Here is a 26,474-nt window from a genome sequence, read left to right as displayed (position 1 = left end):
ATTTGGAGGGGTATGAGCCGGGTCCTGGCAGGTGGGACTAGATTGGGTTGGGATATCTGGTCAGCATGGACGAGTTGGGACCGAAGAGTCTGTTTCCATGCTGTCCATCTCTATGACTCCATGACCAGAGCCTTATAAAGTCTCAGAAGTACATCCCTGCTTTTATATTCTAGCCATCTCAAGATGAATGGCAATGTTGTATTTGCCTTCCGAACTACTGACTCAATCTGCAAGTTTACCTTAAGAGATACATGAACAAGGAATCCCAACTCCCTTTGCATTTCAGATTTTTGAATTTTCTCCCCATTTAGAAAGTAATCCATGCCTCTATTCTTCCTGCCAAAATGCTTGACCTCATACTTTTCCACATTGTATTTCATTTGCCACTACTTTGCCAACTCTTCTAGCATGCCTAAATCTTTTTGCAGCCACCCCACCTCGTCTGCATATCTTTGGACTGTGGAAGGAAATTGGAGCACCGGAAAGAAACCCATGCCAACATGGGGAGAATATGCAAGCACTACGCAGACAGTCGGCCAAGGGGGAATTGAATCCAGGTGCCTAGTGCTGTAAAACAACAGTACTAGCCACTGAGCCACTGTCCCAACCTTCAGAGTCTGGGGTGTCCTTCAATATCCTTCAGAATTCTAGGATATCATCCATCTCGTCTAGTTGATTTATCTTCAGACCTTTAAACTTGCCCAGAACCTTCTCTTTAGTGATAACCCCTATATTCACCTCTGCCCCTTGAGTATCTTGAAGTTCTGGTAATGTCTTCTACAGTGAAAACTGGTTAAAAAAAACCTATTCAGTTCATCATTTCTTTGCTCCTCATTACTACTACTCCAGCCTTATTTTCCAATGGTACTATGATACAATGTCAACAATTACCTCTCTCTTTTAGAGATCTTTAAGAAAGACTCTCGCAATCTTTATTTATATTACTAGCTTGCTCATCCTCATAATTCATCTTCCCACCCCTTATAACTTTTATAGTTATCCTCTGCTGGTTTTTAAAGGTTTTACAATCCTTTGGCTTCCAGCTCTACTTCACCACATTGTATCCTTTTTCTTTTGCTTTTGCTTTTGTACTGTCCCTGACTTCCCTTGTCAGCCATGATTGTACCGTCCTCCCCTGAATATGTTTCTTCTTGCTTGGGAGGAATTTCTGATGTGCCTCCCAAATTACCCCTGGAAACTTCTGCCGTTATTTCTCCACTGTCTACTCCCCTTCCAATAAAATCTGGCCAGTTCCTCCCTCATGTATTTGTAGTTAATATACTCATTTGTAATACTGTTATACCTGACCAGCTTCTCCCACTCAAACTGAATGCATCCTATCATATTAATGTCACTTTCCCCTTGTGGTTCGCTTCAACATAAGCTCCTTAATCAACTCTGTTTACAAATCAAAGGGATGGCCAAGGGCACCCACATGGATCCCAGCTATGCCTGTCTTTTCGTCGGGTACATAGAATAGTCCATCTTTTGCAGCTATACCAGCACCATTACCTACCTTTTCCACCGTTATATTAATAACTGTATCGGCGCCACCTTGTGCTCCCATAAGGAGGTTGAACAGTTCATCGATTTCACCAACACATTCCACCCCGACCTTAAGTTCACCTGGATCATCTCAGACACCTCCCTGCCCTTTCCAGACCTCTCTATCTCCATCAATGGTGACTGACTCAACACTGACATCTTCTACAAACCCACCGACTCCCACAGCCACCTGGACTATACCTCCTTCCACTCTGCCTCCTGTAAAAATACTATCCCTTATTCCCAATTCCGCTGCCTCCATCACATCTGCTCTTCAACTAACAGGAATATGTTGACAATCAACTCAACTTCTAAAAGTCTCCAACTGCCAGACATGCCTTTACCTGCAAACAGCTTCCCCCAATCAACTTTTGAAAGTTCCTGTTTAATATCATCAAAATATGTCTTGCCCCAACTTATTGACAAGGCCTATCTTTTTCCATAATTATTTTAAAATCAATAAAATTACGGTTACTGGTCCCAAAGTGCTCCCCCACCAACACCCCAGTGACTTGGCCTACCTTCTTTACCAAGAGGAGGTTCAGTTTTGCCCCTTCTCTAGTATGGCCATCAAATGATATTAAGAAAGTATTGAACCCCGTGTAAGTCCATAACACTACGGCCAGCCCAATCCATATTTGGAAAGTTAAACTCCCGACTGTTACAACTCTGTAATTCTTACAGCTATCTGCGATCTCCCAACAGGTTGTTCTGTTCTAATGTGTTTCATAAACACAAATTCGCTGTAATACAATTGATGAATTGGGGACGTTGTTTCTACAGCGTGAGCTTTTAAAATGTGTGTTGGCTGTGATGTAATTCCAGCACTAACACTTTAAGCACTGTATCTAAAGCACATTTTTTCTATAACATAGATTTGTACAAGAATGCAACCATTATGTTATAGAAGAATTGACTGTACACATTTGCTCACAATTTGCTACTGACTATTGGTGGACCTATAGTACAGTCCCATCAAATGATCACCCCCATCTTATTTCTCAATTCCATTGTATAGCCTCACAAGACAATCTGCCAGGAATGTCCTTTCTAAATGCTGCCGTGATGTTTTCACTAATCAAAAATGCTACTACCTCTCCTCTCTTGCCTCCCCTTATATTCTTCCTGTAGCATCTGTATCCCAGAAAATTGAACCACCAGACATGTCCTTCTCTCAGCCATGTTTCTAAAATAGCTATGATATGCAAGTCCTATGTTCCCATCTGAGCCCTGAGTTCATCTGCCTTACCATCTTACATTGAAATAAATGCAGTACAATTAATCAATCTTCCCTCATTCTCTTATGTATTTTTGTCTGCCTTGTCTATTTAACTTGCTGTCTTAACTTCTCTCTTGTCTTATTACTACTTAGGATCCCAAACCCCTACCTGACTAGTTTAAACTCTCCCAAGTAGCTCTAGAAAATCTGTCTGGAGGATATAGACCCCACCAATTCAGGTGCAACCATCCCTTTTGTACAGGTCACTTTTGCCCGAGAAGAGACCCCGGTCCAAGGGTCTAAAAATCTGAATCCCTGCCCTCTGCATCAGCTCGCCAGTCACACATTCATCGGCTCTAACCTCCTATTCATACTCTCACTAGCACATAGCACCGGCAATAATTCAGAGATTACTTTCCTTAAGATCCTGCTTTTTAACCTCCTGCCTAACTTCCTTTCTTCACTCTGCAGAACCTCATTCCTTTATCTACATATGTTGTTGGTATCAATGTACAACAACCTCCAGCTGCTCATAGTCCCCTTTGAGAATTTGCTGCAACCACTCTAACTTGTCTCTGAGCTGAAAATGTGTTGCTGGAAAAGCGCAGCAGGTCAGGCAGCATCCAGGGAACAGGAGAATCGACGTTTCGGGCATAAGCCCTTCTTCAGGAATGAGGAAAGTTTGTCCAGCAGGCTAAGATAAAAGGTAGGGAGGAGGGACTTGGGGGAGGGGCGTCGGAAATGTGATAGGTGGAAAGAGGTCAAGGTGAGGGTGATAGGTCAGACTGGGGTGGGGGCGGAGAGGTTGGGAAGAAGATTGCAGGTTAGGAAGGCGGTGCTGAATTCGATGGATTAGACTGAGACAAGGTGGGGGGAGGGGAAATGAGGAAACTGGTGAATTCCGAGTTCATCCCTTGTGGTTGGAGGGTTCCTAGGCGGAAGATGAGGCGCTCTTCCTCCAACCCGTCGTTTTGTTGTGGTCTGGCGATGGAGGAGTCCAAAGACCTGCATATCCTTGGTGGAGTGGGAGGGGGAATTGAAATGTTGAGCCACAGGGTGGTTGGGTTGGTTGGTCCGGGTGTCCCAGAGGTGTTCTCTGAAACGCTCCGCAAGTAGCCGGCCTGTCTCCCCAATATAGAGGAGGCCACATCGGGTGCAGAGGATGCAATAGATGATGTGTGTGGAGGTACAGGTGAATCTGTGGCGGATATGGAAGTTTCCTTTGGGGCCTTGGAGGGAGGTGAGGGGGGGAGGTGTGGGCGCAAGTCTTGCACCTCCTGCGGTTGCAGGGGAAGGTGCCGGGAGTGGAGGTTGGGTTGGTGGGGGGTGTGGACCTGACGAGGGAGTCACAGAGGGAGTGGTCTTTACGGAATGCTGAAAGGGGAGGGGAGGGAAATATATCCTTGGTGGTGGGGTCCGTTTGGAGGTGGCGGAAATGACGGCGGATGATGCACTGAACATGGAGATTGGTGGGGTGGTAGGTGAGGACCAGTGGGGTTCTGTCCTGTTGGCGGTTGGAGGGGCGGGGCTCAAGGGCGGAGGAGCGGGAAGTGGAAGAGATGCGGTGGAGGGCATCATCGACCATGTTGGGGGGGAAATTGCGGTCCTTGAAGAAGGAGGCCAACCTTGAAGCAGAAGGAGGCTAACTTGTCTCTGACCCTTGTCACCAGGAACATAGAACATCGAACACTACAACGCAGTACAGGCCCTTCGGCCCTCAGTGTTGCATTGACCTGTCGAACCAATCTGAAGCCCATCTCACCTATACTATTCCATTTTCATCCATATGTTTATCCAATGACCATTTAAATGCCCTTCAAGTTGGCGAGTTCATTTCTGTTGCAGGCAAGGCATTCCATGCCCCTACTACTCTCTCAGTAAAGAAACTGCATCTGACATCTGTCCTACATCTATCACCCCTCAATTTAAAGCTACGTGCCCTCATGCTAGCCATCATCATCTGAGGAAAAAGGCTCTCACTGTCCACCCTAACTCGCCCTTTGATTATCTTATATGTCTTAATTAAGTTGTCTCTCAACCTTCTTCTCTCCAAAGAAAACTGCCTCACGTCTCTCAGCCTTTTCTCATAAGACCTTCCCTCCATACCAGGCAACATCCTAGTAAGTCTCCTCTGAACCCTCTCCAATGCTTTCACATTCCTCCTGTAATGTGGTGACCAGAACTCTATGCAATACTCCAAGTGAGGCAGGACCAGGTGCAACATGACCTTATGTTTCTGAAATTCAGTCCCTCTACTAGTAAAAGCTAACACACCATATGTCTTCTTAACAACCCTATCAACCTGGATTGCAACTTTCAGGGATCTATGTACCCGAACACCGAGATCTCTCTGAACATCAACACTCCCAAGATTTTTAGATTTCGTCCAGATGCTCTTTATTCCTGTTGCTCCTTCAAAAGTGAATCACCTCACACCTTTCCGCATTAAATTCCATTTGCCACTTCTCAGCCCAGTTCTGCAGCTTGTCTATGTCCCTCTGTAACCTGCAACATCCTTTGGCACTATCCACAACTCCACCAACCTTATTGTCATCTGTAAATTTGCTAACCCAAACTTCTACGCCCACATCCAGATCATTTATAAAAATGACAAATAACAGATCCTTGCAGTACACCACTAGTGACTGAACTCCTGGATGAATGTTTCCCATCACCCACCAACCTCTGTCTTCTTTTTGCTCGACAATTTCTGATTCAAATTGCTAAATCACCCTCAATCCCATGCCTCCATATTTTGTGCAATAGCCTACCGTGGAGAAACTTTTCAAATGCCTTACTGAAATCCATATACACCACATCAACTGCTTTACCCTCATCCACCTGTTTGGTCACTTTCTCAAAGAACTCAATAAGGTTTGTGAGGCATGACCTACTCTTCACAAAACTGTGTAAACAATCCCTAATCAACTTATTCCTTTTCTAGATGATTATACATCCTATCTCTCATAACCATTTCCAACACTTTACCCACAACCAAACTCAGGCTCACGGGTCTGTAATTACTAGGGTTGTTTTCTACTTCCCTTCTTGAACATCATTCAGTCTTCTGGCACTATTCCTGTAAACAATGAAGACACAAAAATCAAAGCCAAAGGCTCTGTAGTCTCCTACCTGGCTTCCCAGAGAATCCTAGGATAAATCCCATTCAGCCCATGGGACTTATCTATTTTCATACTTTACAGAATTGCTAACACCTCCTCCTTGTGAACCTCAATCCCATCTAGTCTAGTAGCCTGTATCTCAGTATGCTCCTTGGCAACATTGTCTTTTTCCAGTGTGAATACTGATGAAAAATATTCATTTAGTACTTCCCCTGACTCCTCAGACTCCATGCACAACTTCCTACTACTGTTCTTGATTGGCCCTAATCTTACTCTAGTCATTCTTTTATTCCTGATAAACCTATAGGAAGCTTTAGGGTTTTCCGTGAACCTACCTGCTAATGACTTCTCTGTCCCCTCCTAGCTACTCATAGCTCTCACTTTCGGTCTTTTCGGGCTAACTTGTAACTCTCAAGCATTCTAACTGAGCATTCATATCTCATTCCAACATGAGCCTTCTTCTTCCACTTGACAAGAGATTCAACAGGACAGAGTACCAGACTGTGCACTCAGAGCATGCACAGACCAACTGGCAGAAGTCTTCTTGGACATCTTCAACCTCTCCCTGCAGCAGGCCACTGTCCCTGCATGTTTCAAGAGGGCCAACATCATCCCTGTGCCTAAGAAGGCTCACGCAGCATGTCTCAATGACTACCGCCCAGTGGCCCTAACTTCAGTGGTCATGAAGTGCTTTAAAAGGCTGGTCATGGTATTAATCAACTCCAGCCTCCCCACTACTGTTGACCCACTTCAATTTTCCTATCGGACCAACAAATCTACGTCAGATGCCATATTACTTGCCCTTCACTCCTCCCTAGAACATCTTGACACCAAGAACAGCTACGTAAGAAACCTACTCATTGACTACAGTTCAGCCATCAACACATTACTAAACTTAGTGATTTTGGACTAAGCCCCACTCTCTGCAACTGGATCCTCAGTTTCCTGACCCACAGGCCACAATCAGTGAAGATTGGGGACAATATTTCATCCTCACTAACACTCAACACTGGAGCCCCCCAGGGGTGCATACTCAGCGCCCTACTGTACTCACTGTATAGCTACGACTGCATCACCAAATACCAGAATAATGCCATTTACAAATTCGCTGGTGACACCACCATAATCAGTCGAATCTTAGATGGCGATGAAACAGATTACAGACAGGAGGTGGAAGACCTGGAAAAATGGTGCACAGAGAACAACCTAGCTCTCAGTGCCAGCAAAACCAAAGAACTCATTATTGACTTTCAGCGGGATGTTACTCATGCCCCCAACACAGAGGTGGAACAAGTGGAGAGTGTCAAGCTCCTAGGCATGGTCATCCACAACAAGCTTTCTTAGATTCTTCAGGTGGACGCATTGGATACAAAGGCCCGACAACGTCTATTCTTCCTCAGGCAGCTGAGGAAATTTGGCATGACGGCAAATACCCTTACCATCTTTTATAGGTGTGCCATTGAGAGCATTCCGTCTGGATGTATCATGACCTGGTAAGACAACTGTACCATTCAAGATCGGAGACAGTTACAGAGAGTGGTGAATTCAGCCTGGACAATCACAAAGACCAACCTCCCATCTATAGAATCCATCTACCAGGCCCGCTCTCAAGTAAACCATGGCTCCTTCCCTTGACCACTTTCTCCTTGCCTGACGGGTACTTTCTTATCAAGGACATGCAGTAGCTCTTCCTTGAATAAGCTCCACATTTCAATTGTGCCCATCCCCTGCAGTTTCCTTCCCTATCCTGTGCATCCTAAATCTTGCCTAATCGTATCATAATTGCCTTTCCCCCATTTATAACTCTTGCGCTGCGGTACATACCTGTCCCTTTTCATTGCTAAAGTAAAAATAACCGAATTTTGGTCACTATAAACAAAGTGCTCACCTACCTCCAAATCTAACACCTGTCCAGGTTCATCACCCTGTACCAAATCTAAAGTGGCCTCGCCTTTTGTTGGCCTGTCTATATATTGTGCCAGGAAACCCTCCTGTACACAATGGACAAAAACTGACCCATGTAAACTACTCGAACTATAGTATTTCCAATCAAGGAAGGCAATACACCATCTGGGAATCTTGCTTGCGGATGCAGAAATGCCCCTGACTAGAGAGTCCCCTATTGCTCATTTTGGACTTTGCTATACCCTGCTTTACATCAGAGCCAGTTGTAGTGCCAAAGACTTCGCTACTGTTGCTATTTTTCCCTGACAAGCTATTCCCCCAAACACTATTTGAACCATTGTACTTGCTGTACAGGGGCATTGCCACAGGAGTCTTCTGCACAACCTGCCAAAACTCCTGGTCGTCACCCACATACCTGACGTATCCTGTCACCACTTCCCTAAAGCTGCTATCTATTTCATACTCTGCTTCTTGTATGCTCCTCAGTGCCTCTAATTGCCACTCCAACTGATCCATACAGTCTGAGAGGTGCTGCAGCCAGACAAACATTCTGTAGACATAGTCGCTAGTCGACTGCTCCCTGATCTCTCACATTCTGACAGGAGCAGCATACCACTTCACTGACTGCCAACTCTGCCCTTTTACCAACTAGCAGATTTAGGAGAAACAAAAAAATCTTGCCTTGCTCTTACCCTGTTGCTGCTTGCCCTTTTTAACAAAGTTTAGCATTCACCTAGATCTGCTCTTAGAACTAACCAGCAGCATCTTGACCACCAAATAGACCCTTGCAAAATAGCCAGAACAAGACACAGTAATGCCTCCCTCCCCCATTTACCTAAACTCCCTCACTTAGCTGAACTCCCAGCATTTACGCTCTCTTGCCGCGCGCATTCTTTGTAGACATCATATGAATTGTTTTTGTTACGATCTGTTACCAACCTGATTTTCCAGCTCCAACTGCATATTGAAGTCCCCATAGTTATAGTAATAGTGCTGGTTTTGCATGCCTTTTCTGTCTCCTGATTTATTTTTCCTCCGACATCCTGACTACTAGGAAGGCTGTACATCTCATTTTCCTGATGAAGGGATTATGTCAAAATCGTCGACTCACCTCTTGCTTGGATGCTGCCTGACCTTCTGTGCTTTTCCAGAGCCATACTTCAATTCTGATTTTTCCAGCGTCTGCAGCCATCACTTTCTCCTGTACATAACTCCCAACAGTTTTTATCCTTTGTGATTCCTCACTCTATCCACACAGATTCTACACCTCTGACTCGACATCACTTCTTGTTAGTGATTTAGTTTCATTTCTTACCAACAAGGCAACCCTTCCCCCTCAACCCATCTGCCTCTCCTTTTGATAAAACCTGGATATTTAGTTTCCAGCCTGATCCTCTTGCAACTACATCTCTGGGATACCCACAGCATATACCTGCCTATTTCCATCCACACGACAAGTTCGTTTACCTTGTTTCATGTGCTGCATGCATTTAAGTACAACACCCTCAGTTCTGTCTGATGACACTCCTTCTTATAGTTCTCCCCTTATCTGCTGTGCCTGAAGTTAGATTCCTGACCCTTTCCATACACTTTTTCCTATCATTTGTTCTGGAAACTTTAATAATCTGTACTGAGCTCTCCACTCACCTCTATGACCTTTTCTGTAGTTTTCCATGCAATTGAGCCTATGCCCCCACTATTTAATTTAAAGCCCCATCAACAGCCCTAGTTATGTGACTCGGCAGGACTCTGATCCCTCATCCATTGTACAGCTCCCTCCTTCCCCAGTACAGGTGGCAATATCACATGAATTTGAACCCATTTCTCCCACACCAATCTTTGAGCCACACTTTTTTACCTCTTTAATCTTGTTGACCCTATGCCAATTTACTCATGGCTCAGGTAGTAATCAGGAGATTATTTGGTTTTGGTTCTACTTTGTAATTTAGCCCCTACCTGCTCATATTTCCTCAGCAGAATCTCTTTTCTCTTTCTACCTATGTCATGGTCCATGTAGGGACCAATGATAATGGAATCTTTCCCCTCCCTGGGTTTATTTTCTCTGGAGCATCGGAGGCTGAGGAGTGACCTTATAGAGGTTTGTAAAATCATGATGGGTAAATAGACAAGGTCTTTTTCCAGGAGTGGGGGAGTCTATAGACAGCATAGGTTTAAGGTGAGAGGGAAAAGATTTAAAAGATGCAACTTTTTCATGCAGAGATTGGTGCATGTATGGAATGAGCTGCCAGAGGAAGGATGAGGCTGGTACAATTACAACATTTAAAAGGCATCTGGTTGTGTATATGAAAAGGAAGGGGTTAGAGGGGTTAAATGCTGGCAAATGGGACTAGATTTATTTGGGATATCTGGTCATTATATCTGTTGGACTGAAGGGTCTGCTTCTGTGCTGTATAATTCTATGACTATATGTACTGAGAACTTGCTTACAATATTCAAACAAATTGTTCAAGTTAGTACTTAATTCATTAGGCAGTTGAAGATTCTCCAAGCCATGATATTTGACAGGTTTGATGTTTGAAATTCAATTGATAGTTGAATGTTTTTGATGGCAGAGTGTCATGATATGAGGTAGTTGTGAATTTGCTATTGAAGTTATACTATCAATAGCTACTCAAGATAGAATGTCAATGGTCAATCAAAACTGATGTGAAAGGATGAAAAAGCATCACGCCAAGGCCTTTCATGCTCTTTCCTGTTTTACTTCAAATAATGTAATACTTTCCAATGTTACTGTACATGTAACATAAGAACAGAGTGTACGAAATGGGAGCAGGATAAGACCTCAAGTCTGTTTCACGTTCAGAAAGAACTTCTACCTCAACTCCACTTTCCTTTACTATCCTTATATGCCCCAATCCCACTAGAGATGACATATATGTAATTCTTCTGACTAACTGATGTAATGTTACCTTTGCTCACAGTATGATCTCTTATATTAGAGGTGGTTCAATGGTCACAACTACCGCTTTCAGGTTACAGATATCTAGCTCCATGTTATTCAACATTTCATCTCTATGCACCCTGTTTTACTCTGTGAGACTTTGATCTTTCTTACTTTGGCCTAACACAGATGTCTCAATCAGGCTAAAACAAGTTTAGAAAACCATAATTTCCATCCAATCCTCCCTGCTACTCATCTCAACAATTTAGTGAACTTGCCCATAATGTAAACATAGGTATAAGACCTTTTGCATTAATATGAGGTAGCCTGGTAATTAACATGATGTGTTTATGATGATAAAGTCATCAGTACTATTTTGCTTTCTTATCTAATGGCAAGTAATAATAAAGATTACCCTCTCCATCTGAGCTAATAGTCCCAGCTGGGATTAATTTCAGTGAAGCTGGGAAGAGCTACATGCATCACTGCAGGCAGGACAGAATGGTCCTTTCAAATACTAAAACTGTGACTCCAATGATTGTGATTACCTGCTGTATTTTTCAATACAAGTATTAAGAATAGCTATTGGTTACTGTATAATGATGCAGTAAACAGTGCAGTTGGTTAACAAGGAAGTGGTAGTAGAGGAAAGTGGAGGATTTTTATTAGCGAGATCAATGATGCAGACAATTAAAACTGAGCTATAGGGTAATCCAGTACCTGTCCCATAAAATGTCAAAAATGTTCAAATGAAGAATACTTTCTATAAAGAAAAATCAACTGATCTGAACAAGAATCTTAAAATCTATGATTGGCAGTACCTCTCCACAAAATTCGAAAGACTACAGTCTAGTTTAGGTGTAATTGCATACAGAACTTGAGTACAGCTGAACAAGATAGATTTTGTCAAAGCTTGTCGTTTTGTACTCATCAGGACAATTTGCAAGAAATGGCAAAGTGAACAGAAAACAATTATTATACCATATGAGAAGAAAATATTGGTTGGCAAACGGATTCTTGATTGGTAGAGAATTTTCATGGAGAATGTGCAAGATGTTTTGTTCATATTTTAAACAGGCAGGTTGACTCTGATTGTGACATTGACCTTAAAAATAAATTGATAATGTGTTGCTGGAAAAGCGCAGCAGGTCAGGCAGCATCCAAGGAGCAGGAGAATCGACGTTTCGGGCATAAGCCCTTCTTCAGGCTTATGCCCGAAACGTCGATTCTCCTGCTCCTTGGATGCTGCCTGACCTGCTGCGCTTTTTCAGCAACACATTTTCAGCTCTGATCTCCAGCATCTGCAGTCCTCACTTTCTCTTTAAAAATGAATTAGAGAATGGCTATCACCTATTTTGTTGAATTGAAATAGGTACAGTCTGTCCACATGTTCTTTCTGGGTTCAAAGAACAGGCCTCTGAAATTAACATAAACGATTTCCAGTAGGTGCAAGTGCACCATAGAATCATAGAATCCCTACAGTGTTGAAATAGGACCTTCAGCCCAACAAGTCCACACCGACCCTCCAAAGAGTATCCCACACAAACCCATTAGTTTGTGTTTACCTCTGACTAATGCACCTAACCCACATATCCCTGAATGGTATGGGCAATTTAGAACAGCCACTTCACTTAACTTGCACATCTTTGGATGAGCCTGATCGATAATCTTAATTTGATTGTCAGCATAGAAATTCTTAGTTCATTTAGGATTATTTTACAAATTATGGAATAACTTTTAATATTGGACACTGAATTTTGGAAGCCAAGCCAGTTGGGTATGGTCAGAATCTTGCTTGTTGAAATTTGCTGAAGGGATATGCTGTTTAATATGGTCCATCAATCTTTGGAATGACCTATATACCTAACATCACACAGGCACTAAAATTTAATATACCATGTCATTTATTCATGTGATAGGAAGAATGCCTCTTGTGGTTTGATGGCAATATCCTGTTAATTTAGATGAGATTAGATTCCCTACAGTGTGAAAACAGGCCCTTCAGCCCCACAAGTCCACACCGACCCTCCGAAGAGTAACCCACCCAGACCTATTTCCCTCTGACTAATGGTCACTTTAGCACAGCCAATTCACCTGATTTGCACATCTTTGGACTGTGGGAGAAAACCAGACTACCTGAAGGAAACCCACACAGATACGGGGAGAATGTGCAAACTCCACACAGACAGTTGCCCGAGGGTGGAATCAAACCTGGGTCCCTGGTGCTGTCAGGCAGCAGTGCTAACCACAGAGCCACCATGCCACCCCAAATGGCGGACATTACTCTGTGTGGAAGTGTGAAATAGCTGACATCACCTGTTGCTCAAATATTTGAGGTATCTTACCCTTCCAAGGTAATGTGAGGTAGACAATGTACTTTTCAGGACCTTAGTCCTGTTCATGAGTTTGTGAGATGCAGTGAGAAATTATCTAATTGGGGTAGCCATTATGCCACACTATAACTTTGATGTGCCCTATTTCGACATCAACTTGAGCAAACAGATTGGGTCCTATTTGCAAACTTCAACTGAAGAATATTTTCTGTAAAGAAAATTAACTGATCTGAACAAGGATCCTAAAATATATGATTGACAGTACCTTTCCACAATTACGTTTGTGGTAGATAAGTAATGTGGTATTGGAGAAAGTGAGGACTGCAGATGCTGGAGATCAGAGTCGAGAGTGCAGTGCTGGAAAAGCACAGCAGGTCAAGTAGCATCCAAGGAGTAGGAGAATTGACTTTTCAGGCATAAGCCCTTCGTCACGAATGAGGAGTGAGTCTCATTCCTCCTTCCAAATGAAGGAGGAATGCCCAAAACTTTGATTCTCCTGCTCTTCAAGTAATGTGGTATACAACTTTCACTACTAGTGTGATGCTGTCTGTAGGCTGTATATCTCAAAGACTGACAGCTCATACAAAATAACATATCCCTTCATCTATTTACAACCAGGAAGATACTAACACTGTCAAAATTGCATGTGATTTCACGATTCAACAATCTCTTCTAAACAATTCTGGGAGAATGAAAAATTACACTGACAACCAAGATAGGATAATTGCTCAGGCTCACAGTTCCCTGCTCCCATATTGACCCCTCCCTAATTCGCCCCTCCCAAACTAACCCCCTTTTCCTGCTCCCTAATTCACCCTTCCCAAATTCCCCCCTTTCCCTCTCACTCCCCTCACACCTACGCTCCTTCCTAAATTCTCTTCTTCCCCACTTTTTTTCTCCCACCCAGTTTTAGACACCCACCCACCTTTCCTGCCCTCCTCCACCACACCCTTTTCCCCGCCCACTTCTCCTCCTCCCAACTTCCTCCCTTCCCCATCCCTCATACCCCCTTTCTTTCCTCTTCCGTTCTTCTTCTCCTCTGCCTCTAATTCTCTCCTTCGCCTCCTCCCTTCCCTCTCTATTTCCCTTCTGTCCTTCGTCCTTCCCACCTCCCTGCTTCCCCCCTCTCACCCCCTCCTCACTCCCTCCTCCTCTTCCCCTCCTCAGCCTCTTCCAGTTTCTCTCCCTCTCTGCCCTCTCTTCTCCTTGCCCTATTCTCCTTCCATCTTTTCTCCCCTTTCCTCCCTTCCTTCTCCCACTCCATCTACCCCTCCTCCTTCCTTCCTCTCACCTTCCTCCCTCCCTCTCTCCCTCCATCCCCCTTCCTCCTCTTGCCCTCTCACTCCTCTCTCCCTCCCTCTCTCCCTCCACCTACCTCCCCCTTGCTCCCTCCCTCCTTCCTGTTCATCTCTCCTCCGTCTCACCCTCCTCCGACTGCCCCCTCTTCTCTCCCCTCCTCTCTCCCCCTCCCCTCTTTTTTCCATTCCCCTCTCCCTCCCATCCACTCCCCCTGCTTTCCCAACCCCACCCCTTTCCCTCTCCTCCCCTCCCCTCCTCACATGCTGCCCCCTCCACTCTCCCTCCCCTCCTCCTCCCTTCCTCCTCCCTCTCCCTCCTCTCCTGCTCCTCACCCACTCCCCTCCCCTCCTCTCACCTCCCTTCCTGATCCTTCTCCTTTCCCACTACACTGCCCTGCCTTCCTCTCCCCTCCTCTTCCCCTCCTCCTCCCATTCCTTCTTCCCTCCCCACTCCTCCTCCTCTCTCTCTCCCTCTCTCCACCCCTCCCTTCCCCTTTCCCTCCCTCTCCCCTTTCCCTTCCTCGCCCTCCTCTCCCCCCTCTTCCTCCCCTCTTCTCCCCCTTTCCTCCTTTCCCCCGTTCCACCCCTCCTCCATGCAGTGGCTTATTATTTCATTTGATATGTGATCTAAGCTTGTTGATAATCAGTATAACATCATCAATTTGAATTTATTTCAGATGGCTAACTCTGGATACAGGGACTGTGATACAACTTTATCTACAAGGTTTGAGTATATTTGATTTCTTGTCAACATTTCTGAAGCAAACAAAACATTTGTTAAACATTTATCCCCCACCAAGCAAATTGTATAAAATGTACATATTGATATTTTGTGCCAATAATTCTATAAATGCCCTGGAAATAACACCCATTGATTTCTTATAAAATTATCAAATCATAGAAAATAGCGCATTACAGAAAAAAGGTGACTCAGCCTATTGTGAATTGTTTTAATCTAGTGTGCATCATTTTAAATCTGTATCCAGAACTAATTGTCACAGTTGAGGCTATGAGATAGGTCATTTGGGACTGAGATGACAAGAGATTTCTTCACCCAGAGAGTGCTGAGCCTGCCGAGTTCTCAGTCACAGAACGAAGTTAAGGCCAAAACATTGAATGTTTTCAAGAAGGCGTTATGTGTGGTTCTTAGGTCTAAAGGGATCATAGGTATAGGGAGAAAATAGGAACAAGTTACAAAGTTTGATAATCAGCCATAATCACACTGAATAGCAAAGCAGGCAAGAAGGTAAAATGGCCTACTGGGTACCTATTAGCTTTGTTTCTATATTTCTACCATTAGAAAAATTTTCCTTGTTTATCAAACACAATGATCTATTACAACTAAAATGATCCTATTAACATGTATCTTCACTTTATTTTCTCTGCTCTAAGGAGAGCAACAAATTCCCCCCACCTAAATGAAATTTCACATCGTCCTATTCTCTCTTCTGCACCCTTCCTTAGGAGTTGATATCTTTCATAAAGTAGGGTGCTCAGAGCTAAATACAGTACTACAGCTGAAGTCAAGCTAGTGTTTTTTATAAAAACCAGAAGAACTGCAGATGCTGTAAATCAGAAATTTTAAAAAAAAGCTGGAAAAGCTCAGCAGGTTTGGCAGAACTTGTGGAGAGAAATCAAAGTAAACATTTCAGGTCAAGTGGGACCCTTCTGAGGAAGGATCGTTGGACCCAAAACCTTAACTCTGATTTCTCTCCATAGTGGGCGGCACGGTGGCACAGTGGTTAGCACTACTGCCTCACAGCACCAGAGACCTGGGTTCAATTCCCGACTCAGGCGACTGACTGTGTGGAGTTTGCACATTCTCCCCGTGTCTGCGTGGGTTTCCTCCGGGTGCTCCGGTTTCCTCCCACAGTCCAAAGATGTGCAGGTCAGGTGAATTGGCCATACTAAATTGCCCGTAGTGTTAGGTAAGGGGTAAATGTAGGGGTATGCGTGGGTTGCGCTTCGGCGGGGCGGTGTGGACTTGTTGGGCCGAAGGGCCTGTTTCCACACTGTAAGTAATCTAATCTAATCTAATCTAGATGTTGCCAAGCCTGCTGAGATTTTTCAGCAATTTGTTTTTGTTTCAGTTTTTATAACGTATTTGTTCTATTTCCCTATTATGAGTAGAATACAAAGACCGCTTATGGTGTTTTTGTGACTTTTTTTTCAACTTGGTCATATCAACTGCACTGCTCATCAAAGATTTAGGAATATACACTTCCAAATCTCTCAGTATCTGCTGCTGCTTAAACGTATACCAGTTAATTCATAATGCTTCTCCAGATTCTTTGTATATTTCAGTGAGATCACTTCTCATTTTTCTAAACTCCTTCTATTATCATAGTCCACAAGTTTTTGGAGAAAGGGCCTGCATATTGTTTTGGAATGTTGGTACCTTAAGAACCATGGCTTTTTAGGATATGACTTTGGTAAACACCTGACTTCCAATAAAGAATCATGTAAACAGATTGCCTGGGAGGTAAACAATAGAGGGAGGATAAAAGTCAACATAAGTTAATTTCAGTGTTGTGATTCAATGTTTTAGGTTAGAGAACCAGATACCTGCAGAACTATTGAGATAGCTAAACACCTGAGTTCAAGTGTTTACAATCAGGAGAGTTCTGACCCAAGATAGCTCTGTCAAAGCTGTCAGTGACACTTATGATGAATGGGCAATTAGCAACCATAAGAGGGGTAGATAAAATTTGAAGGGTAAACCTTGCTTGAACTAAGTTGAAGCTCAGGATTATTGATTTATACAATTTTTTGATGCAGCACTCAAACCATATGATGAATCCTCCAATTCCTAATAAATATCTGACTCTAATTATGCAATGAAAGTAAAGGAGTAAATTGGGTATATTGGGTGTGGTACAGATTATATTTAACTAAATACATGGTACTTTCAACATCTGTCGCATGTGAGTCTATTTAAGATAGATTTTAGAACAAGGTTTCTTATTCTTTTGATAAATTGTGAGAGAATTTAATTCATTCATCCTTCATTCTGCTTCATTCTTTTGGTAAATATCTGGAATTTTGGTTTCTGAAATAAACTATAGGTCAATGCAGTAATTTGTTTTAAACTGCTCCCCATTATCTTTTCATTCTTTCATAGATATAGACATTACTGTCTCAGCTGCTATTTATTATCTATCCTTTATTGTCCAGGGGGCAGTTAAGAGTCAACCACATTTCTGTGGGATGGACGATGGAAGAATGACTAACATAGAACATTGAACAATACAGCGCAGAACAGGCCCTGCGGCCCTCGATGTTGCGCCGACCTGTGAACTATTCTCAGTTTGTCCCCCTACACTATCCCAAAATCATACTTCAATCTCTAAAAGACATAGAGAAACAGAGGGATTTTTTTACAACAATCAAGCATTTTGATGGTCATCATTAGGCTAGGTTTTCATTCCAGATTTTTATTGAATTCAAATTTCAATGTCTGCCAAGGTGGGATTCAAACCCATGTCATAAGAACATTCAAAATAACCTAATAATTTAAACTCCTAGTCCAATGACCACCTTCTTGCATTGTAATCTTGCAAGAATGCAGCAAGAATGCTGTAATCCAAATATTTTATTATCTGTGAAGTCCTGCTGTTCATGTTTTGGAATCATCCTAGAAAATTGACTAGGTCACAAATCAATTTCCTTCCAAAGTCATTTGTTTCCATATGGACTATCACTTCATGCTGTTTCTCATCTTACCCCCACAAAATGACCTGCTGTTTCTCAATAATGTCCAAATGATTGCATAATGTGATAAAGCACATTATTTTTGAGATTGTTCTGATTGATGGTCACAAAAATCTACTTTGCAAAAAGATTGTCTACTTTCTAGCTAATTAATTAATGATCAATAAGCTTATCAGAAAGAGACAAATAGAATGGAGACCAATCAGTATTGAGATAATGATTACATTGCTATGCAAAATCAGTTTGAAGTGTAAATTATTATTGATTAAAATGTTATTGTCCTTCTCCTCTAAATCCTGCTATTTTGAAATATTTCATTCATATTTAACAAAGAAGAAATTGAGAAAGATTTCAGTTCTAAGAAAGGGTCACTTGACCCAAAACATTTCTCTCTTCAGATGCTGCCAGACCTGCTGAGCTTTTTTGTTTTTGTCTCTGACCTACAGCATCTGTAGTTCTTTCAGTTTTTATTTAAAAAGATATTATCATTTGGGAAACATTTTTAAAGATCTTACACAATTTCAGTAAAAAAAAACAACTATTTTTATTTAACTTATTCTTGATTTTTGTCCATATGCCTGTATTGCGCTGTAATGTTCTATGTTTATATACAAATCAGGAGAAATCAAGCAGTTATTTATTGTTTTTGCTAATTTTGTAAATTTGTCAAACTCCTGTCTATTAGTGCTCCAAGTCAGTCTGCCAAATCTGGAAGCATATGTTTTACACATACAATTCCATGCTCACTAACTTGCTATTCATATGCATGCTGTCGATGAAAGTCACACATTTTCTCCAAATAAGAAACTGTAGGCTCTTTTTGTGGTCTTTGATACCAATAGTCACATCATTAAAGGCAGATTTGCCTTTATATGATAGTTTCACAACCTGGGCGGCACGGTGGCCCAGTGGTTAGCACTGCTGCCTCACAGCGCCAGAGACCCGGGTTCAATTCTGCGTGGGTTTCCTCCGGGTGCTCCGGTTTCCTCCCACAGTCCAAAGATGTGCAGGTCAGGTGAATTGGCCATACTAAATTGCCCGTAGTGTTAGGTAAGGGGTAAATGTAGGGGTATGGGTGGGTTGCGCTTCGGTGGGTCGGTGTGGACTTGTTGGGCCGAAGGGCCTGTTTCCACACTGTAATGTAATCTAATCTAAAACCTCAGGACAATGAAAAATACCAATAAAATGCCCTTGTAGATTAATACAAGAATGCCAGGTAGTGTCTTACCTGTCTTCCAATTTAAGAAATTGCAGTTAACATGAGAGTCAAATAATAAAGATTACAATGGGACAATACATGATTAATCACATTGTAGTGACTTATTAAAGACCTTGCAAGTGAATAGCTCACTAGGTTTATTCACTGAATAGCTTTGTCCTAAGTAGGAAGGAGGATAGATGAAGACAGAGGCAAAGAGACTAAGTGGGAGAGAGAGAAAAAGGTTAGGGAACAAGAGAAACTAAATAGGTGACTAAAAACAGGTTCTGAGTCAGTGAAAGTAGATTGCCTGTGTTGCAAGCAACCCATGTCATAACGGGACCTTGGGTGGAGATAGGTAATAGGCATAAAGGAAATGTTCATTCCTTAAAATTGTGGTACTATAAGGTCTCCAAGCAAAAGGTGAGGTTTTGTGATATAATTGAGCTTAGTTTGGTGGCAGTGATGAGTGGTTTCTGCTGGAGGTGCAGCTGTCTAAATGTCTAGTGGTGATAGGATCAGGTTTGTCTGCAATACCATTGAGATCAAATTTGTGTGCATTTAGAACTCAGAGAATACTAGTGGGTTGGTCTTCATTAAGTGTGAAATATTTTCTGAGTAAAGCACATTAAGTTCATAAATTGGTTGCAGTATAAACATGAATTCCAATCTAAGCTGTTTTATAGTATTTCACAGTAATGTGTTAAATAAATGAGCATGTGAGCAAATATTATCTTTAATATTTTCATTAACAGATGATCCAGTACCTAACACATAGTTTGCAGTGAAGAAATTTTCGGATAACTACCAGTTTATGTAATGTATCATTAATTGAAATTATATTCACGAATTGTTTTCTAGAAAACTTGTCAAGAAAATAAAAGACATAACACTGGTACCAATGTTAATGACATGCATTGATATTCAAGTACAAAACCATGAGGTGATAAACTTACATATCAAGTCTTTTCAATAAACTTTTATGAATAAACTTTCAAAAGAAATGTTAACATTGTTAGATTTTTATTGTTGTTATTATGATGAGCCTGTCTAGTAAATGTACATGTTTGAAATTGTTTGAATTATGATGATGTAAAAGTCAACAGGAACAATCCACACTTAACCTCTACAGTTGTGATTCTGAGATTTGATACTCCCAATATGAATTGACACTTGCAGGAAATCAATTTCATAAAATCCTATACATCGCCTAGCATTTTCTGACATGTGGAACTGGGTTTTTAGCCCTTTCCAGTTGTGAAACAAAGGTATTAGGTAAAAGATCTAGTTTCCTCGATCCATCTTACCCTGGGATATATTATTGGAGGCAAACAGCAAGTTGCCAGTTCAGCCTGTGAATGACCACAATCTGTTAGAGGGAATTTTCCAGTTAGTCTTCAGATCCATCTATGGTTCCCTGACATGTGGAACTGGGTGGAATATCAGAACCCCACAGGTGGCAGGGCACAGACCCCTAGCAACAGATAATTGGCCAAAGCTCGAGATAGGATTAGAGGTCTCTTTCCATCCTGCCTGGGTTTAGCAAACAACCCCTCTCCAAACCACCAACTCCATAATACTCGCCAGTTCCAAAAGTCTTTCTTATTTTAGATGTTGAAAAATTGTAGAGAGGCCTTAAAGTGATCTCTCCTGCCATGGGTTCCGATGCTATTTTTGAGCTTGAAGGCCTACTCTTAGCCCTTAGATTTTTTGAGCCTGCTTCAACATTCTTCATTGAAAAATGAATCAGGCAATTGCTGATTAAATTGGGAAAAATCATAAATGTGTACTGCTTTCCCACAGTTTGAGGACTACGAAAACCCTTAATTTAGATTGATTACGTGTCCTGAAGCCCTGAGGAATATTCTACTATATCATGGAACCACTTCTCTCTTGTATGCTTTGTATGAAGATAATGCAGACTTTTAAATAAATAGTCTTTAATGACAAAGGTATTTGACATTTTCCTTGACAGAAAATATAATTTTTGGTAATAATCCAAGTATTTTAAAGCTTTCTTCAAAAAGGTAGACAATTTGATTTTGTTGTTTAAAATATCTGCCACAATTGCCTGTTGTGTTTAAAAATTATATGAAAAAAAAGTTTCACAAATATATTTTTTGGCAATAGGGCTATTATTAAAATATGTTATTAAAAATCAATTATGTTAATAATCATGTTAATATATTTATCAAATAAATGCTATTGCAGTTCATGTTCCTAGAAAGTCTTTTTACATAGAATTGTTTAAACTACTTCAACAAAAAGAGTGTTGATTTTCATGTTTGTTGAGCAATTACTTTGTATACTATTAAAAAATACTATTAAAAATGAATCATTTAAGGACCCAACTGGTGCAAATCTTTGCACACTTTTATAAGCGTTTATTTTTAGTTATAGTTTACAAGCAAGCACTAACTGCTCAAGCCACACAATAGAACACCCATTTAAAATCCAAAACTTTAATTGTTTCCAGAGTTTCATGATTCTGGGTCTCTTAATGAAGACTACAGCTATTCAATAGTACAACTATCAATGGCTGCACGTTATCATCATGGTAATGCTGTTTATCAGAAAGGTCCAGGCATATCATAGAATTATTACAGTTCACAAGGAGGCATTTGGCCCATCATAACTGTACAAATTCTACTACCTGGTGCCAATCTCATTTGTTCCCATATTCTTATACACCATTTCTGTCCAAATAATTATCAATGCAATATCATGTGTCTTAAGCTCCATTCGTGCATTCTGAGGTGATCCAATTTAGCCCATGAAACTCAGATTTTAAGGCAAAAATGCTACCAATGAACCAACGCTACAACGTAAATGAAAATCATCTTGCATAAATTTGCATCAGCAGCTGGTTTTATATGATATCCAGTTTTCTTTTCCATAGACTTTATTATATAAAATGACTGTCAAGGAGCTACAGGCTAAGATGAGTTCACTCCAACAGAATTAATTATATTTGCTTCTGTCACACATTGTTTAAATACTCCCATTTGTACCTTGCACATTCCAAATGAGCAATTTAGAGGCTAGCTGATTGAAATATATCCAACCCGCAATTTAAAATTGAGTGGGCAACCCAACAATCAAAAACTTATGTCAAAATGTCCTTGTGGCACAGTGGTAGTGTCCCTACCTTTGAGCTAGGAGGCCTGGGTTCAGGACTCACTTGTTCCAGAGGTGCATATTTCTGAACAGGATGATTGGAAAAATAGGTCATGATTTGGAGATGCCAGTGTTGGACTGGGGTGTACAAAATTAAAAATCACACAACACCAGGTTATAGTCCAACAGGTTTAATTGGAAGCACACTAGCTTTCGGAGCGACGCTCCTATCACCTGATGAAGGAGCGTCGCTCCGAAAGCTGGTGTGCTTCCAATTAAACCTGTTGGACTATAACCTGGTGTTGTGTGTTTTTTAACTTTGGAAAAATAGGTGATAAACTTACCATCTCCAAGAACTGTCTTCTAATTGTCTGCTAGGGTAATTTATTTTTATGTCACATATATGCCAAAATCAATTATTCAAGACATTAATGCTACTTGGATTTCTAATGGTCCAACAAAGTAGATAAAAACCAGAAACCACAGTCATGACAATGTAAAATCTAATTTACAAATGGAATGCTTTTTCTTTTAGTCATCAAATGTCTTAGCCATGATACAAATCTAAATGATTAGCTATTGCATGTCAACCATCGATAAGAATGATTATTCAAAAATATAGGAACTTCTACTTTTAAGAAAAAAATGAATTTACATTCATGCAAAATTTGCTCTTTCTGCATTCAAACATTGAAAAAGTCATTAATTTTGATTTATTTTGTCATGAAATGGCTTTTTCAGGTATCTAAGTGTTGTGGGGAAAATCACCAGCCTCGGAGTCAGAATCAGGGTTCAACAACAGAGTTTATTGTGCAAGGAAATACCAGAGCTCCGGGGAGAGAAAGACACCAACAGCACAATGGTCAGCTGCAAGTCTTCTCTCAACCCGAAGCACATGTCAAGATACTTTTATATATTTTGTGATCTAATAGGTCAGTGATGAGTTATTGTCTCTGTGACTTGGTTTGTTTATTGGAAACATTGCAGAATTGTTAATAGTTTCGGTGCAGTCATTGTCAGTTCCAGTGCAGCCTTTGTGATTTCAGCATGGTTGTTGTCGGTTTCAGCACAGACATTATCAGTTTCAATGTCTGCATGGGAGTCCATTACTGTAGTAATGGGTGCTAATTGCTCTTCCTAAGAAGGACTGGCTATTATCACTCTGTATTGAGTCGGTCAGATTGTTAACATTTCTATCAAAGGTGTTGGCTGGACCCAGATACTTCAGCGGGCAGTATACGCTACTCATGTGTATTCTGTCCTCCATCCACCTTAAACTAACCAACTAGGTTGTGAGTGCATTGTGCTGGCATTCTGGTGGCCCCAGGCAGTGTCTGGGTTTGCTCTGCTGTCTCTCTCCATGTCATCTGTGGTCCGGCAGCCATCTTGTGTGTCAAGTGGTGAACTGATGGCTCAGCAGCCATCTTGTGTGTCTGTTTGCCTCGTGTCACCCTGCCCTATGCCATCTCCCATTTCACCTCCCCCCTCAAGGAAGCAACGACAGAGATCTCCCGCAAATCACCCAATTTACATGTAGAGGTAGGTCATCTCTAAGAGCTCCTCGTCCCGCCGGGTATCATGGAGTGCCAATTTCGTTGGGGGCTGTTCCGTGGTGACACTCGCTTCTGGCACAGTTCTCATCAGTAGCGTCTTATAGCAGAACTTTAAATACCTGAGGCCCACACAGAATCCCAGCATGAGCGCAGTGAGGAAAACCACCCCATGTGCCAAATAAGGTCCCCAAGATTGACCTATCAACCAGTTTAGCCAGCTGTCTGTAATTGTGGCTCCCTGTCGAAAATTATCTCGCTGGTCTCAAATATTCTTGATGGCTTCTGTAATGCTATAAAAGACATCAATAACATGAGTGGTACAATTGTCACCAATAATTATACAACTCCCCCTTGCTGTGTTAATTTATAGGAGAAAGTGAGGTCTGCAGATGCTGGAGATCAGAGCTGAAAATGTGTTGCTGGAACAGCGCAGCAGGTCAGGCAGCATCCAGGGAACAGGAGAATCGGCGTTTCGGGCATAAGCCCTCATTCCTGAAGAAGGGCTTATGCCCGAAACGTCGATTCTCCTGTTCCCTGGATGCTGCCTGACCTGCTGCGCTGTTCCAGCAACACTTTTTCAGCTGTGTTAATTTATAATCCACCGCGTAACGTGTCTGCTGTGTGTAGAGTCTGAGTTCAGCCAACTCTGTATTAACTACTTCCAGAGCTTTTGAGGTATTGTTGCCTAAGATAATCAGGCCTCATTACGAATCCTGACATGCTCCCAACAGTTGCGACACTTAAACACAGTGTAATACATACAGGTATATACATTTTGCAGTTAAAATAAAGTTATCAGTCAAAGTATTTGCTTTTGTCAGAAGGTGCAGAAGTGCTTCAGTGTGGTTGTTTTGTTGGGTTTTTGGTACTCCCCCTGGGATGACCGTCTTGTTCGCTGTTCCTGTCTGTACCTGGGGACTGACATTAGTTTGCTCACAGGAGTCTTTAAACGGTTTTAGTTGAGTCCTATGCTTCCATGTGCCTTTTCCTTTAATATCTATGCAGGATCAGGTGTCCCCATTTATTACAACGTCGTATGGCCCATTCCATCTTGGGGCAAAGCCTGGTCTGTTGGGCAATGCTCGATCTAGGACACGGCTTCCTGCTGCTGGAACCTCAGGGAAAATTTCAAGTTCACCGTCCTTGTCCTTTTTGTCCTGTTTATCAATTACAGATTTCTGCTTCCCTTTCAATTGGGCGCTCAATTCTGTCACGTCGCTGAATTTTGTCTTTTCGTGTGCCCACATCGATGCCTCGATGCCACCCATGATTATTGTCTCAGGCAATTGCATTGCTTGACTGGTCATTAATTCATATGGTGTTAGCCCGGTTACCTGATTCATGGTGGCTCTTGATTTCATTAGTATGGCTTGCAGCACTTCAGCCCATGTTCTGCCTGAGGTTTGTATAGCTTTAGCTAAAATATTTTTGAGCATTCTATTCATTCTCTCTACCATTACTGAGCTCTGGGGGTGATAGGGGATGTGAAATATTTGTCTAATGCCGAGTAATTGGCAGACAGTCTTCATGATCTTGCCTGTAAAATGCGTCCCTTGGTTGGAGATGATCTCGAGGGGTACCCCCACTTAGGGATTACCTCCTCTGCTAATATTCTGGCTACAGTGGTCACAGTGCAGCTTTTGGTCAGTAATGCCTCGACCCACCAGGTGAATTGGTCTATGATGACCAGGCTGTACGTTTTCCCACGGGAAGGTGGTAGTAGCCCTGTAAAATCTATCTGAAGGCGTTCCCATGCTCGCCTAGGTCTGGGCTGGTGTCCCATCTTAACTTTTATGGGTCTCCCTGGCTTATGTCGTGCACAAGCCATGCATTTGCGGCAGTACTTGGCCACGTCTCTTCCCATTCCCGTCCACTACCACTCTATCCCTCGGCTTGCTATCATGGCCTCTTTATCCGTGGGAGAGCCTGTGGTGCAGTTCAAGCAATGTGTTCTGTATACACCTTTTCTGCTCACCTCCAGACACCATCCTCCCCTTTGAATGCCCCCTGCAGTTTCCATTGCTCTCTCTCTCTTCCTGCGGGGTGTCCTCCTGTAGCTGCTGAATTTAGATAGCGTCCTTTGCTAATTCAATAATGGCTATTGCAGCCTCGTCAATGGCTTGTTGTTCTAGGGCTTTCTGAGCTGTTCAGTCTGCTTCCTGGTTTCCTTTGAATTTTAGCCAACTTGGTCTATCTTTTGCTGGCTGCTTTTGATGGACTTTTATTTTTATTACTGCAGCCTCTTTTGGCTGTTCCCTGGCACACATTAGTGCCTGAATTCTTAATTGGTGTCTGATAGGGGCTCCCCCGCAGTGGTGAATATTCTGCTACCCCATGCTACCATGTAGTCATGGACTACACCAAAGGCATATTGACTGTCTGTATATATACTCACAATTTTCCCTTTTGCTAGTTCCAGTGCTTTGGTGAGTGCTATCAGTTCTGCTACATGAGCGGACTGACTTCCACCAATCCTTGACATAACTGTTTCTAACTTATCATTTACCACAGCCCATCCTGTTCGGGGCGACCCTGCTACGGATTTTCGCGACCCATCCACGAAGATGGTGT

This window comes from Chiloscyllium plagiosum, unplaced genomic scaffold (assembly GCF_037043375.1).
Source record: "Chiloscyllium plagiosum isolate Xiang-an unplaced genomic scaffold, Cpla_swu_hap1 HiC_scaffold_4, whole genome shotgun sequence".
Taxonomy (NCBI): Eukaryota; Metazoa; Chordata; class Chondrichthyes; order Orectolobiformes; family Hemiscylliidae; genus Chiloscyllium; species Chiloscyllium plagiosum.
Note: the sequence above shows the minus strand (reverse complement) of the source record.